This window comes from Amblyomma americanum, chromosome 1 (genome assembly GCF_052857255.1).
Source record: "Amblyomma americanum isolate KBUSLIRL-KWMA chromosome 1, ASM5285725v1, whole genome shotgun sequence".
In the NCBI taxonomy this organism is placed as follows: Eukaryota; Metazoa; Arthropoda; class Arachnida; order Ixodida; family Ixodidae; genus Amblyomma; species Amblyomma americanum.
The window spans coordinates 287948172-287965015 of record NC_135497.1 but is presented as its reverse complement, the minus strand read 5'-3'; the positions used below and the strand labels follow the sequence as shown (position 1 = coordinate 287965015).

Sequence of the window (16844 nt, the reverse complement as noted above, 5' to 3'; positions counted from 1 at the left end):
ACTTCTTTAGATGAAATATTCTCTTTGCTCTTTGTGCTGATTATTTCCTTTTCCTTTTTCCAGGACAGTACGCAGTGTAGTCTCCTTCGCAGTTTGCGCAGTGTAGTGCTGCGTCACATTCCTCAGAATGGGGGTCCTTCGAAGCGCATTTCATGCAAGTTTTTCAGCCGCGGCAACTTGTGAGCCGTGGCCAAACATCTGACAATTGAAACATGGGCGGGGATTTGGTATGTAGTGTCTGACGTTGATCTTCAGATATCTAACTTCAATAGTTTCGGGCAAGGTGCTGGTGTTAAAAGGACCATGTGTTTAGTATCTATTTCCTTGTTGTCCTTGCGGATTTTGATTCTGTGAACGTCACTTACATTTTGGTCAGATTGTCCTTGAAGCATTTCGGCTTCTGTCAGATGCATAAAGTCAGTTTCAGAGATTACACCTTGGACTGTGTTGAGAGATCGGTGGGCGGTCACGGAGACAGAGATGTCCCCTATAGACGCAATGTTTGAGAGTTTGCAACACTGGATGCTGTCACATAATTCAAGCAGTAAGTCACCGCTGGATATTTTTGAGACATTGCAGCCGGGGCCCAAGGTATCAGTTAAGCATTTGGACACGAGAAATGGGGATATTACACGAGCTTGCTTTTCTTCACACTGACTGTGTATGACATGGAACTTTAAGAACGTAGGTTTCTTTTTTGAGAAAAAATCTGCTTCGTTCCGCCCTCTTTTCAGAGAGCGATCAGGTTTTGAAAGTGGGGGAGCCATAAAAAATTAAGTTTTTCGGTCATGGGGCCAGCCACCTACCATGGAGCCCAACTAGGGGACGGGACAGGAACTTGCAAGGAAGGCCTGCCCAGGCCAGCTGTACACCTTAACTGTAACCAAATATGACGCAACTCAGGGTGGTTGGCCACACAAGGTTAACCCTTGCCGCCAGGAAAAAAGGAAAAGTGAAGAAGTGAGTAGGAGACCGGATAGTTGTGAGAAAGGGGAAGGAAAGTGAAAGATAGAGGGGAGGATACGAAAAGGAGACTGCCGATTTCCCCCGGTCGTGTCAGGCCAGAGGTGCTGTCTACAGGAAGCTGAGGCCAGAGTGGTGCGTTGCCTCTGCTGAGGGGCCTTAAAGGTGCAAACGCTCGGCCTCGGCTCAACCACTAGGATCCCGTTTTCCCCGGACATGGCGATGCCACGCACGGCGAAGCGTGCGAGCTAGGGTCTGTGGTGATGCACTGTTCACCATCATCCCCCTGGGGGAGATGTCACTGCGGATGCTCGGGAACCCCTGGTGTCACCACTCACCAACGCCTGCAAGCTGCAGACGCCCCTCTGCGGGGACCCAGTGCGATATAGTCTTGTGAGCAATGTGAAACGTTTATTCTACTGACTGCCGGAGGGTCGCCTCCTCTCTCACCGTTGCCGGCGCCGCAGGCTGCGTGACTCGCAGCCTACAGCACGTCTTCTCATTCTAAAGCTAAATTCTTTGAACCAGCTTAACTGTACGACTGCTTCATGTCTTTTAAGCCCGTCGTACAATCGTTTCTGCAGCGGATTCCACAAGCGTGTGGACCGCCTGTTTTTGACCTCTATGCGGACGTGGGGCGGAAGGGTGTTGCGCGATCACTTTGCTGCTTGCGAGCGAGCCAGATGGTTCGAGCATTCCAAATGGCGTTCCCGGCAGTGACTCCCGTCAAATCGCGTGTGGCGGTACAGGCATGTGCTTGTAGCAAAAAACGCAGATATCTTACAGTAAAAATTGCCCGTATTAATCGCGGCGTACTTGGGACATCCGTTGCGTCAATGTTTTTGTAGCGATAGCTACATTACGGCAGCATTTCGAGCCTTCAGCGTGGCGGCGCCACCACCCTGTGGCTGCGCCGCCGTCCTGTGACCGTGAGCGAAAAATCCCCGAAAAATCCGGAGAGAAGCAACCTAGGAGGTAGGTGGGCCAGCTAGGTCATGTGACCTTGTGGCATCATCACAACCTGCACACCGGATTGTGGGAAAACTGCCCACCGTGGCAGGTGGCAGTTAAATTAATGACTGATATCGCGAGAGATTGCTGGTAAGAGCAACCTTGATCGCACAAGCCCCATCGTTGGCAGCACCTGCCATCGCAGGGCAGTGGCGTGTCACTTAACCGCTGCACCACAGCGCCAGGAGTGGTATGAGGACTCCCAGGGATCTATGAATGTTAAGTAGAGAAGTCCCAATTCTGCATATATGGGCACTAACCCATTAGCTATCGCGTCATACCCTTAGGGCGGAGCTTAAGTGTCCCATCCAAGTTTTTTTTCTCGTGATTTTGGCGAGGTGCGGCTATTACAACAATATGAAACTTGTCAGCTTAATTTCAAAATAACCTTTAAAAACTTTGTTCTTCATTGCTATCGCTGTCGTCGTTGCTCCGGCCCGGCTTCTCAACCACTTTCGTAAATGAATTGATCTTCAGTTCCATCATTTGCATCTTTGACTTAAAAAAAAAAAGTGGAAACAATGGCTGGGTCACTGTACGCCATGAATTGAAAAGCCACAAACAGACAAGCTGAAGTGAAGCTCTTCTCAGCCGTCCTGACAAGGTGACTCAAGTGGGCAGCCGTCGCCAGTCCGAGTATAGGCATTAGGCATCTCAATTCTGCTTTATATGACACAAAGCAGCACAGCAGTATATGCTGGCAGATACGGTAATAAGATGGTAATAACAGGTAAGCTGTCATCATCTGGAAAGCTCTTCTGAGAACGTGGCACACAAGTAAATTTATACACGTGTGAAACGCAGTTGCTCTTGGCGGATTTTTTTTTTTTTAATAATCTGCTCCCATGTTGGGAGAAGCGGCCCATACATGTGTGCTAGCGTTAGAGGACAGCTTACTCTCTTGTTGCACCCATATAGGTGTATTACTTTTTGGAGTGCAGATTGAAAATCACGCCACCCGCTCGCAGGGTCTGAACCCGTCAGCGGCTGCTCAGAACCGGGGGGAACACCAATACTAACACATACATTGTAGCATGAATCGAATTTATTATTACTTTTTTTTTATAAAACCACTGCTACTACTACTACTACTACCAACTCAGCTCATGGATGCAATCGCCGCGGTGGCTCAGTTGCTATGGCACTCTGCTTCTGACCGTAGTTTCGTGGGTTTGATCCTGGCCGCGGCAACCGTATTTCAATGGAGGCAAAATTCCAGTGTACTGTGCGATGACAGTGCGCGTTAAAACACCCAAATTGGTCGAAATTATTCGGAGCCCTCTATTACGAGGTCCCTCATAGCCTGAGTCACGTTGGGACCTTAGCCCCCCAAAAAACCACCAGTTCATAGATACCGAACCCAAAGAAGTGTAGAAAAGTATAGAAACCAAAATTTTGGTTGCGTTTTCTTTATCACGATTCGTAAGACATCAGTATACGCATGTATCACCACATGGTATTCACCTACGACCGCTATGACATCAAAGGTCAGTATAGGTCACGTGAGGCCTGAACTGAGATATAATGGATACTACAACTAATTAACTACAACGCAAAACCCAGCCTGCCTCAAGAGCAGGAATCGCAACCAGTGAAGTAGCAGCAATTATATTGCAGTTCTCTTCATGTCTCACTTGATCTACAGTGACATTTGACGTTATAGCCATCAATCGGCCACTGAAACCGAAACAGAAACAGCTGAGGGAATAAATTCAGTTACAAATTTTTAGCAGCCGTACAGTCTGAACAGAAAGGAGTAAAAAGGGGGCTCTCCTATAGCTCATTCACTTCTTGAAAGGGAGCGCGCTAGAGGACACCTGCCCCCCCCCCCCCCCCCCCTCCCTCCCATATAAGCGTATTCGTGTTTAGAGTGCAGGCGAATACCATGTGGTGATCTATGTTAGTGGCGAGAATGGTGAAGAGCATTTTGGAGCAGCTTTCGCATGTTTTACAGCAGAAGCTGAATACTGAGCAACAAGATATGAATATAGAGGGTGTCTCAACTGACTCGTGCCATGTTTGAAAAAATGACAACGTGCTGCACAAAGATTTGAAGGGTGCACGGTTGTAGGCAGTCATCTTAGCCAGGTCTGCGGATGAATGAAGCTCAATTTTTAGGTAGCAGTTATGTTTCCAAAAGCCTAACTCATCACCACCCAATTTTGCAGGCAAAATAGGAATTGCACGTATAGATATCGTTAAAAATTGCAGTTTTTTTTTTAAACTAAACCGTTTCTGGTCGATTCTTTTTCACAAAGCGAGGCTTTTAAAAGTCGGTCACAGTCGTGCCTCATTAATATGGACACTTTGGTTTCCGAGCAAAACTGTCCATAAAGCGAGTCACCCGTGATCACGAATCACGAAGAAAAAAAACACAAAATTTTTATGTTGCGATTAAGGCCTGCAACTGTGCATATTGGTGTCCAGCGAAGTTGAACTTAGACATGATTTTCGGAGCTGCAGACCCATTATCCTGGTCGCCATTGTGCTTGAAATAATCAAATCAAATCAAATTTTATTCCGCAACAAGAAAGTTACGAGGAGGGCAGGTAAAAGCTGTGCGAAACAGCTTGAGGAGCCCTGACCCCCTAGCACACGGGGCAGCATAGAAGCGGGCGGCTAAGGAAGAACACTTGGACAAAACACATACATGAGTTAGGTAAAATATTCCAAGAAGAAAGCACCAGAAAAAGAGGGGGAAAAAAGTTCAGTGTATGACATCATTATACAAACATTTCACGCAGTTCTTTTAGTGATATACCAGATATGTCAATGTTAGTTTCTTTTATTACGCAATTTAGAAGTGTGGGAAGTAGAAATTTCAGCATTTGATGTCCATAACTGGTTCTGCATTTGGCGACGTACCACACTTCGGGATGGCGAACATTATAAACAGGGAAGTTTTCCGCTAGCCATGCTAAGCTTGTTATGGCATCCATTATTTTTTTGTAAACAGAGTTTATACAAATGACATAGCTCGTAGTCATACATTGATTTAATGTGAATTATGTGGTGCTTCTTGAATAAAGCTGCAGTGTGAGCATGACAAGGAGCTTTACAGGCCAGGCGTAAACCTCTTTTTGTAAGACGGAAAGTTCACTAATATTTCCAGCTGTTGTTGTTGACCACACAAGAAACGCGTAACTTAATAAAGAAGAAAATAAAGAATTATATATGAGCATGTTAACAGACGTAGGGAAGAAGTAGCAGTGACGGCGCATAACGCCGGTTGTCCTGGATAGTTTACTAATAATATAGTTCATGTGATGACCCCATGTCATGTTTTGTAAAAAGTATACGCCCAGTGATTTAAAGTCTTTGACGACTTCAATTTCAGTGTTATTTAACAAAATATGAGACAACTGCACATGTGTATGGCGGCGGTGAAATAAAACAGCCTTCGTTTTATTACTGTTAACTTTAAAGCAGTTCATTTGTGCCCATGCATTAATTTTGGACAGTGCGCTATTTGCTCGACTAGCTAAATCTGAACATGATTCACCGGAAAAGAACAAACTCGTGTCATCAGCATAGATAATATGATGGGCCGTTTCATCGATGTGGTCTATCTCATTGATATAAAGGATGAACAGAAACGGGCCCAGTATGCTTCCCTGCGGGACACCTGCTTTAATAGGCTTTATCGAGGAATGTTCTTCAATGACGACAAATTGAGAACGGTATTGCAAGTAGGACATAATTCGTTTGCGATGCCTCTTATGCATAATAATCAAGTTTTTGTAGCAGAAGTTCATGATTAATTAAGTCGAAGGCTTTTGAAAAATCTAGAAAAAGCCCAAGTATCATATTTCTGCATTCAAATTTTCCTAAAATGAATTCTTTTTGGGCGAGTAGTGCGAGCTCAGTAGATTTAATTTTGCGAAAACCATACTATGAGGAGCTTATCAAGTTAAAGCGGTCAGTGAAAGAAGTCAGGCCGTTTCAAAATTATTTTCTCCAAACCCTTGGAAAACACAGGTAGAATCGATATAGGACGGTAGTTGGACAAATCATTTCTGTTACCCTTTTTAAATACAACTTTTACTTTCGCAATTTGCATGCTTCGGGGAAAAATTCCCGTCGACAAACTAGTATTGAAAATATGGGTAAGACAAGGTGCCAGTAAATCAATTACGTGTTTTACAGGCTTCATTTGAATATTGCCGGCGTCCGCGGCTCTGCTATTGCTCAAGGCTAAAAAAGTGGCTACAACCTCACTATTTGAGACTGGCTCTAGAAATATGGTTGGATTACTTCGATCATTCATATATTTTAGGTCAGAAGTGCTGGTGCTAGGGCCGCCAACTGACAGAAAGAAGTCATTGAATGCGTTGGCTAACTCAGCGCCTTGAATCTGTCCCATCCTTAACTATATTAGTCACTGCTTCTGATGCATTATTAATTACAGTCTTAAGTGCCTTCCATACTTTGTCTGTGCGTCCTTGTGTTGAGCTGAACAGGTTAGAATAATATTGCTTTTTGTATCACGAAGGTGTTTGGTGACAAAATTTCTGTACTTCTTGAATTCCTTGAGCGCTTCAGGGGATTTACTGACTATAAATATCTTGAACAGTTTATCCCGATGTGTCATAAGCTTAAGGCTTTCTTTATTTACCCATGGTTTCCGACTTTTTTTGCATGTTTTAAATGCCTTGGTCGGGAAACACCCAAAGTATGTTTCAGAGAACTTTTAAATAAATAAATCGTATGCTAAGTTGGGGTCGCTCTCTGTAAACACATCGGTCCAGCTTATTCTGCTTAAGCAGTCTCTAAAAGCAGATAACGTTTCAGGAGTTATGAGTATGTAGGAATATTCCGAACGCAGTTGTTAAGGTATATTATGAGCTTGACTGACGAATAAAAATATAGGCAATTAAGTGGTCACTAATATTGTTAATTAAAGTGCCAGCTCTAACACAGGAAGGATCTGAATTGCTTATAAACAGATCAAGAAGTGTTGCTGATTGCGGGGTGATTCGCGTGGGAGACTTTATGTAGTTTTGACAGGAATGACAGTTTAGTAATGATTCTAGCTCGGTCTTAGCACAGGTATCAGCTAACATGTTGATTTTGAAGTCACCACCTGTAGTAAGTGCGTATTTTCTTTCACTCGCATATTCTAAATGAGAGTCTAAAAAAGAAAAGAACAGACGAAGATTATTTGAGGGAGGGCGGTAACAAGCACAAAAAACAGAAGTACCACATCTAATAGCAAGCGTTTCGTAAAAAGGAGCGATGAAGCAAAATTCGGACATAAGTTCATAATCTATTGAGTTTGAGATTAACATTGCTACGCCACCACCCCTCTTTCCTGTGCGATTCGTGTAGTAAGATTTGTACATTGGAAATACAAACACATCCTCTTCAGAGGCAAACCACGTTTATTGAAAACATCACAACATAGAAGCGTATTTGCGCGTCACTAAAAAAATACTCAAGTTCATCCTGCTTATTTCTGTGCAGCTTTACGCGCCTAGCGGTGTATGATATGCTTGAAGGAGTCTCGTGGCTAAATGACCCAACTACTACTATGACTGCTGACATCTCATGGACCGCTACTATACATATATCCGTACACACTCGGCCGACGACTGCTGAATGCAGCTTTCTGCGTGGCACAAGCTGGGTTGAGTTTTCATAGCAGTCGTTCGATCAATATGGAAAATAGTGAAGCGCGTCAATTAGGCAACTGTAAAGTATGAAACCACCAAATAAAAGGCCCATCACTCAGCCATTCTCACTTTTTCATAGCATTCCTCTGATGTCATACGCTCAAAATGCAGAAATCTAAGCACCTCGTCTGGGCAGTGTAGAGATTTTGTTCTCATCTCCGTCCATATTACCGAGACAAAAATACATGGGACCTCTTGGGCACTCTGCATTTTCCCCTTGTCCATTGTCCGGACAGCGAGTTTCCATATTAACGATGGCGGAAATACACTGAAAAAGTTTGGTCCCCAGAAAAACTGTACACAATTCAAGTCGTCCATATTAATGAGGATCGTATTAACGAGGCGTGACTGTACTCTAATTTCGGATTAAAAATTTTAGGGAAAGATTATTCCAGTTATTTAATGACCTCAAATTCACCATTTTTGTGTAGGTTAATATGGAAGGCTTATAATGAATACAAATGGGCTTGAATAAAATAAATGCAATGAAAAATACATGCAGAAATAGGTTTCACAAACTGAGGAATCACAGCAGAGCAACCGGTGAGCATGTTCATGGCGCAAGCAAAGTCTGCATATGAGCGCACGCAAGAGCACCAGCTCGGTGTTTGTGCGCCTGTCAGAAAAACGCAACGAGTGAAAAACTTGCAGTAATCCTTCGCCCTATCGCCAACGAGGGGCAATCAGTTTTCGTGGGCCTCAAGAAAGAAAACGCAGGCAGAGTGGCATCGTTCTTATATACCAGCGCCCGCCTGTAAACAAATGCAATTGCACCCCTCTCAGCAACAAACAGGCGAGCAACTCGCAATTACACTTTGCAAAATTAAAAAGCAGACACAAAAGTCTTTGCGAGCACAACAAACGGAAACAGCCAGCACGACGAAAGCGAAACCAACCGCAGCACGCGAGCGGCTGTTATCAAAGCACAGGACTGTAAAAAACCAAAAACCACATAGAAAAAGAAAGAAAACAATTTCTTCCACTCGCACGGAGCGGAAGCACCTGCTGGGCAGCGGATCTTTAAAATGATAGCCTGTTTTTCAAACCAACAGACGGCACACTAATTGTTCAACCTCGACCACTCGGGGCCCTAAAATTAATTCACACAATTGCGTCTTCGACCCTCGGATGTTAAAATGACTATTATGAGTAAAAAGATGCGCAGTGCGATGCTGATGAAAAAGACTGTTAAAGCACTCTGAAGCGCGCCGAGGGCATGAACGGCGTCGTAACGAACGCTAGCGCAGCTGATCCCGTGTGATTCAATATGGCGGCACCTTTGAAGTTGTCTCCACCCTGAACGGCGGCGCTGGCATCAAGGCGCTGGCATCTCTAAACCATAGGGTTTAGAGATAACAATAGTCATGTAAATAAATCTGCGGTGGAAATTAGCAAAAAGCGATTGGAGGATTGGTGGTACAAAAGCCGAGAGGTGACATAAGTTTTAAAGTGTAGGAAGACGTTTTTTTAAAAGGAAATGGCTAATTGTATTAACAACTTAGAGCAGAGTAAACAAAAATAAAGGAAACAAAACTGAGCATAGTGGCAACAACCACTGCCCCGTTTCAAAGGGGATGCTCCTACCTTCCATCCATACCTCCACCTATTTTACTAGCTCTGCGCCTCTGCCGCCGTGCTGTCCGGACAGTAGGAACGGCTCAACACTTGCTTTTTCGCGCCTCACTGCTGGTGTTCTAGGTCCCAATTCTGCATCTGTTGACAAGCTTCATTTATTTCTGTCGCACCTGAGTGCATGGGAAAACCAGACTAATGGAATGCAAGGCTTTTATAAGCAACCGACAGCTACAGGGCTGCGTGCGACTGTTTAGCTTGTTGTCACTGTTGAAGTACCTAACAGAACGTGCAGGTTTCACTTACCTGATGACAAGTAGAGTGAGCCAGGATCTGGCTGTGCATCTTATCAGAATTGTGCGCCAGTCTTCGTTCTGGCTGCAATACCCATACTCAGCATCTGAGCAGACGTTCCTAGTTATACTGTAATCTGCCTTGCACTTAACAACCTTCCCCACTGAGTTTCTACGGGAAACCTCGAGCCTGGCATCCTCATTGCCATTTTGTACGCAGATGCTGGCCAGCAAAGCTGTCCCAGTGGCACGCAGGAGCTTGATGATAAATTCTAGATGCAGCCAACATGCAGATGCAGCAGGCGCAGCACTTAATTCTGAAAATACCGTCATACCATTCCACTTGCACTGTAGCATCAAGTGACAGGCGGCTAACATTCTAATGGAGAAGCTTGGGCGTGTTGGTGGTGGATCATTTTTAAAACACAGCGCTAGCAAGTCGAGGGCGCAGAGACAATACGTAAGCAGCGATCGAAAGAAACGCGAACAGAGCGGAGCCTAGAGGCGCTCCGCTGTTCGCATTTCTTTTCATCGCGCTTTTACTTCGGCGGTAGCTAAAGGACGCCAGAGTCGTCCGTAATGCTTTCTAGGATGACTCTAACGTATTTTATCATCCAGGTAAAAGCGCGATCAAAATGATTTCCAACAGCGGAGCGCGTATGCGCCGGGTTCGCGCTTCTTTCCATCGCGGTAGTACACACGAGCGCTCATGTGTATGTGTCGCCTATGCGCGCTCGTATTGTTGGCGCTGTTTCGTATCGTTAGCTGCACGGTTATGTAGTGAAAAAGAAAAAAGATCGCGTCTTGAAGACAGGTTGTGAAGGCAGTCTGAATTTGCCTCTAACGACCAAAGAAGCGACAGCGAACTCAAGCCAGCCGAGTTCACTCGCATGAACGACAAGGGTGACTGTCGTCCCTCTGCAGGGCCCCCTCTACAAATTGTAGCTGACCTGGAAAATACATGAAATGCCTTAGCCTCCTATAAAGCTACATGCAGACAGTACACTCGATATTGGTATTTAAGGCAAAAACAACCAGAAGTAAAAAGATTCTGAGTACCAGAAAATTAGTCGGTCCGTTTAGACCTGGAAAGGACCTGTTAGGATGAAATTCCATTTCACATAATTTCAGCTGGTTGCTCGAAGCATGTGCCTGCCAGGAAGCCAAGATTTGCTATAATTTTTAATTCACAAATAGTTGCACTTACAATGCAAGCCTTGCCTAAAATTGGGGCGAATGTTTTTAATTGTGTGTAAATTTTCGTGAATAAAATGCGTTTCTGAGGCCGATGAACAGCTTCAGGAAAATTTGGAAGACGCTCAAGCTTCGCCTTTAAAGGGACTATGCAATGAATAAAAAGTCGCTTGTAAATGTTTTCAATGCTTTGAAATGATTCACACCAAGTATGAGTCTTTGGAACTGAGCCGGCAATTTATTACGAATTTTTAAAAACCGTGTTTTTTTTTTTAAATTCGCGGGCCGATTGGTGGGCTTGTAGTGACCGATTTTGAGCAACTAAAATCGTGAAAAAAAGACGTCACTATACCCATGACGTCACCAGGCCACCACACGCTGTCATTCGCTGGAGCCACGACGTCACGGGCACACTTCCGGTAGCCGTGAAAATCGTCTGCTCGTGCCGCCGCGCGACCCTCTCGGGCAAGCGCTAGCCAGGCCATTGCCTTCGCGCATATGGTTTCAATTTTCCTCTGCCGCCTCCTTCTGTCGGGAGTTCCGGAGCCACTCGCCGAGTCGCTACTGTCGTCGCTGGCGTTCAGCCGGTACGGCGTGAACGCATAGGGCTCGATGCCCAACGCGGCCGTAAGAGCGAGCAGTCGCGCCTCGAGGTCCGGGTCCATTACTACTGCTAACTACTACAGACAAGCACAGAAGCCCGACGCGCGCCGCAATCACGCCGTTGCTGCTGGGGTGCTAGGAGCGACAACCGAAAGTCGCAAAGCGAACGCCAGCGCATGACGTATTCATAGGCGGGGCTGTTTTCTGGTGCCCCGCGTGTACGAGTTGAGGGGGGAGAGGAGCGTAATTTTTGATCGTCTATAGCTTTGTTGTTATTGATGCTAGCTTAAAAATTCTTGCGTTGGGGTGACGAGTGATGAAATGCCTATCTCTCGTCTGATTTACGTAATCTCAATTAATTTATTGCATAGTCCCTTTAAGAGCAGGACGCGACAGCGTATGTGTTGCAGCATTGCCAAGGAATCCACGGAATGCCATCGTTCTTCGGTGCGACACCTTGCCCGGACAATTTAAGGTCTTGGTGGACACCCGAACCGCGCCGTATGGCAAGGAAAATGAACATTTTTTTTTAAGGAAACAAAGGACGCCGGTCTCGCATATCTCGGTGGGCACCCGAACCGGGCCATAAGGGAAGGAAATGAAATGAAAATTGGTTTTAAGGAAAGGAGATGACGCCTGTGTCACAATTCTCGCTGAGCACCCGTACCGCGCCGTAAGGGAAGGAAAATCCTTTCTCTTACGGCATAGTTCAGGTGTCCACCGAGATGCGCCATTTTTGCTCACGGCCAATGACGCCGACGACACCGGCTTTTCTGCGACACGAGCTCCTTAACGCTGTCGCCTTAAAAGTGGAAAAGTTATTAGGAGATCACTCGTACAGAGCTCTCACAGATGAATCACTAGGGTAGCCCAATAGTCGCATGTAAACAAAATCAGCTCAGTAAGAGATGCACCTAAACAAATTAGATTCACTAGCAAAACTGTGAGCATTTCGCATTGCCCTTTGTCGGTAGCAGACGACATAGAGCAACGCGATTTTTCATCATCGCCAAAATGCTCTAAGGGGCACGGTGATGGAAAAAAAAGGTGCCTAGGAGGTTACGTTGAAGTTAGTTGAATCTAATGGCATGCAGGTTTCTTAACTAGGAGAATATTATGCACCCCATCGTTACAACGATGCGGAGAAACGTACACAAGCTCCTGAAACAGCAGCGACGGCGCCGCTAGAAAAAGTTGCAGTGGCGCCATCTGGTGGCGTCTACGCCAAAGAGCACGCCCGCGCCCTCCCGTTCGCGCCACTAGACCAGTATTCTAGTTCACTATAGTTCTACACAGACGCTGCCGTCTATCCATGCGGAGCAGAACATGCAGCCGCAATGGTGGTAGTAGACAACGAAGGACACCTAGTGCCGAGCGCCACGGCGAAAGTCGCTGGCGCCGCGGAGGCCGAGGAAATTGCCGTCGCGCTGGCGGCAACAGAAGGCTATAGGACCGGCCGCCCCATCAATATTCTAACAGATTCTAAAGAAACGTGCAAAAACTACACGAAGGGCAGAATTAGCAAAACGGCCCTCAGGATACTCAGCGGGGTAGCCCCTACCAAGTTAATCAAACCCAGACACAATCTGATTTGGATCCCAGGCCACGCGGGGGTAGAGGGAAACGAAAGGGCAGACAGCCTAGCTCGAGGCGAAGCAATCCGAGCAGGACAGTCTAACGCCCCGGAGTTCCATCTGCAAGCCTGCGAGGGGGGATACGCAGAACTTTTAAACTTACACAGGGGGATCAGAATCAAATATCCACCCCCACACAAAGATCTGACAAAGGAGGAGGCCACCATCTGGTGTAGACTACAGACAAACACCTTCTCCAACCTACACATACTCAACAAAATGTTCCCATCACAATACAGGGCCACCTGCCCGTGGTGCGGAGCCACACCCACACTTTATCACATTACTTGGGAGTGCGAACGCAACAAAGCATTCCACAAACACGAACACCCGTGTGCGGAGCAATGGGAGAGCCGTCTCACCAGCAGCGAGCTCACGGCCCAACGGGCCTTAGTGAGGCACGCGGGCGATGCAGCACGGCTCAGTGGAGCCCTGGAATTGGGGCCCACCCATGCTGAAGAGAAGACTCCGATCGCCAGCGCCAAGAACGAAGACGACGGAGCTTTCGAATCCGCGAATCTCTTGACTGTATCAATAAAAGTTTTCACTCACTCACTTAAACATCGCTTCCAAAATGGCGGGCCCGTTCGACTTTGGGCCCATCGCCTAAATGGGCCACTAGGCTTTCACTTCGCCAAATCCCGCCGCTAATAAAACATGTGCGATAAGTTCGCTTTTTTTTTTTTTAGAGTGACGATTCTGCCGCTATGACGAACAGATGGCGCCACTGGGCTGAACTTGATCCGGGTGCCCAACCTAGTGGTGCCCACCCGTTACAAAGGGCAAAGCCTCAAGTATCTATCTATCATTGCGTCTCCGTTTGTACACGCTGAACTAAAAATACGAATGTGACAAATGGCATCCCGCAAAATGCTTGCGTTTAGCACACGTAAGCGTGCATACATTAAGGTAGGTAGACAGCGTCGATTTAGGCTCTTTTCTACTCATATCTGTGTACGCCGCGAGCAGACGACGAGTCACGGAGGAGCATGTTTAACGCGCTCTCCTGATTGGCTGAGGACGTCTCTAGCTTCCACAGCGCTGCAAGGTTTATGAGGTGGAGTACAGAAACGCGTCACTAGCCTTTGTTTACTTCCGTCCACGCCTGTGGAAATGTCAGACGTGTAAGGCTGGACTAGAAAGCGACAACAAAAGGGCAACGCGAAGCGTTGACGAGGCGAAGCTAATTCGCGCATCGAGCTTGCCCGAGTGCCGGCCGCGACTAACCGCCGCAGGTTAGGCTTCCGTCAGCGTTTAGTCTAAAAGAATATTTAGAGGGACAATCGACTGCAAGACCTCGAGTTTACAATGGGAAACACGTACAGCAAGCACACTGCGGCGAGCGCGGCCGCGCAAGTACCACCGCAACGATCCCTGTGCTCACGTCACGCACGAGCTGTACAACCAGCGTGACCAGCGAGAGGGCGAACAGCGTGATTGAGAGCGATTCAGAGTTCCGCATGACTGAAAACGGCAAGGGGTCAGCCACCGACGGCGGAGCTGCAGCAGCACCGTTCCATGCAACAACGCTTGCAACACGCAAGTTTGCGTAAGATGCGCCGCCTCGTGCACCGCCGGGCGAGCGCCAACAGAAGGTGTTTGAAGAAGAGCAGAGAACACGAACCGAAGGCTCAGCGAATGGGATCGGATTAGCGGACTGGTCTACAGCTCTGAACACACTCTGCAGATACCACACATGCTCTCGGGCATATCTGTCGTATACATCTCTGGTTTCACCTAGTCTAGACTCTGCAATAAGCAGCGCACATAAGTATTAATGATTTCACGGCAAGTGGCGAACCGACGCGCTTACCAGCACGCTCTCGTACTCAGCAAAATTCCAGTCTCAAAACGGGACAGCGCTGAAAGTAGCATGCATACAATAGGCAAAAATTCAAGCAGTGTCTACACGCTTCTGACGCTTACTATTCAAGCAGGAACGTACGCGCTGTATGTGGCACCTTCGAGTATCTGTAGACTGCAGCGCAACCTCAGCTCCTTAGAAAAAGAGGACAAATTGATATTGGCCTTCTTCCGACAGATTACCGCATTCTAACAACAAAGCCTCTACTTCAAGCGAAAACGGAGCTTTCTAACTCCTTCAGGCCTTGAGTCTATATCTGTGGACGCGACGTGAACATCAAATTCCTCCTACAAAAACGTTGGCCTCATAAAATGCGCAGGGATCTGAAAAAACAAAACAAATCAAGCCAGACATGTGAAATGAATGCAAAAAACCGTGCCCATATTTGCAGAACTGCTCATTCTCAATTTTACAGTCATATGTCCCTAGGACGCTTGATACCACTCCTTGCACTGGTGCAGCGGTTAAGGGATGCGCCACTGCTCACGATGGCAGGTGCCGCCACCGGTGGGACTTGCGCGACCCAAGTTGCTCTACTCGAACAACCTCTCGCGATCAACCATTAATATAACTACTACTTGCCAGGGTATAGTTAGTTTGCTCACAATCCGGTTGGTAGGTTGAGAAGACCCCACATGGTCAAGTGACCTAGCTTGCCCACCTATAGGTTGCTTCTCCAAGAGTGGCTGCCTGGGCCACCCTACGCCACCCTATCACTCACAATGCCGATGCCGGATTTTCTGCGTAATAGGGCCATCCATCACGTTATCGCGCTAGAATGGATGCTCTGGCAGTGAACCAGTAAGTGTTTTCGTTTGCTTGTTTCGCAAGAATGAGCGTTTTAAACTACGTAAAAAGTGCAGATTTCAGTCAAAAGAAGTACAATTGAGGCGAGCAAAAAGTGTTCACCTATTTTCAGACTTCCAGGAGCTGGCAGTAAGAGCTGGCCGATAAGCGACTCAATAGCCAACCACTGCCAAGACGAGGAGACTGAGCGAGACGACCGCACATGGTGCGGCGCAACGCAGCTAGCTACCCCTCATCAACATGAATCTGGGCAGAGACCGCTGTACGATCGAATCTTTTATATCGCGCAAGATGAAATAAAGGAATGTTAGAGTTCGTTGCGCCCAAGATGCGCAGCGAGGGCATGTGCATGATGTAGTTCTTCAGAAACTCCTTCGCCCGCATTCCAATGGCCGCCGCCCATCCCGCAGGCACCGCACTCGCGAGCATCTCCGAGTACGCACTCAGCCTCTTGCAGCCCACGGAGACGCCCATCATCGCACTGAGCGTGGATCAGTCATCTCTGATCCGGCCCATGGAGGCAGCCAGGGCAGCGGGACAGCTGGACTGCAGCATGACCAGGTGCTTCCTTGAAGCCCCCCGCAGACGCGCACCGCAGAGGGGCGGAGTAATAGGCGCACCGAGCCACGAGGCTCACTGCATCGGCTGGCCCGAAGGGTCCCCCGAAGTGCTGCCGCTGAGCGGCCTGTGCAGCGTCGACAGCGTCGTCGTTACTATCGCGGACAGAGCAGGCAGCGTCAGGGTGAGCCGCGTGGGCGGCGTCGGCAGGTTGAAAGACGCCGTCCTGCCGGCCTTTGCAGAGTCCGCCGGTCCCTTGCAGCCCGGGACAGTTGAGGCGGCATGCATCTCGGGTGGCCGTTGGCTTCACTTGCCTGATGCGCCATCGGCTTTGCTGAGGCAGGAAGCGCGGGCCCATGTCCTCAAGGTTCATGCAGGATGCGCAAAATGCTGGGAGCCGGCAACTCGCACAAGAATGGCGGACTCGATGCCCGTAGAATGAGGCGGTGGCCGTGCTCGAGCTGAACATCCACGTCAGCTGCTAGCGTTCGCGATACTGCTGCCATATTTTAGGTGTATACCTTGACATGGCCCCGAAGTGTTACCAGAATGCCATTTGGGGATTTTCGGGCTTGACACAAACTAGAACTGCAGTTTTTGTGCGTTCTCGTACAGAATGAATGCGATTTTGATGATACAATTACATTTTCGGCGTGTGTTTAAGGAGACGCGG

The 16844-nt window shown here is 47.5% G+C and overlaps 1 protein-coding gene across 2 annotated transcripts in view; it reads right to left on the bottom strand.

Annotated features, from left to right (window-relative positions):
- The window catches only part of LOC144115231 (plasmanylethanolamine desaturase 1-like), a 211206-nt gene that overhangs the window by 140059 nt on the left and 54303 nt on the right, over positions 1-16844 (bottom strand). The gene's annotated exons all lie outside the window — the stretch shown is intronic.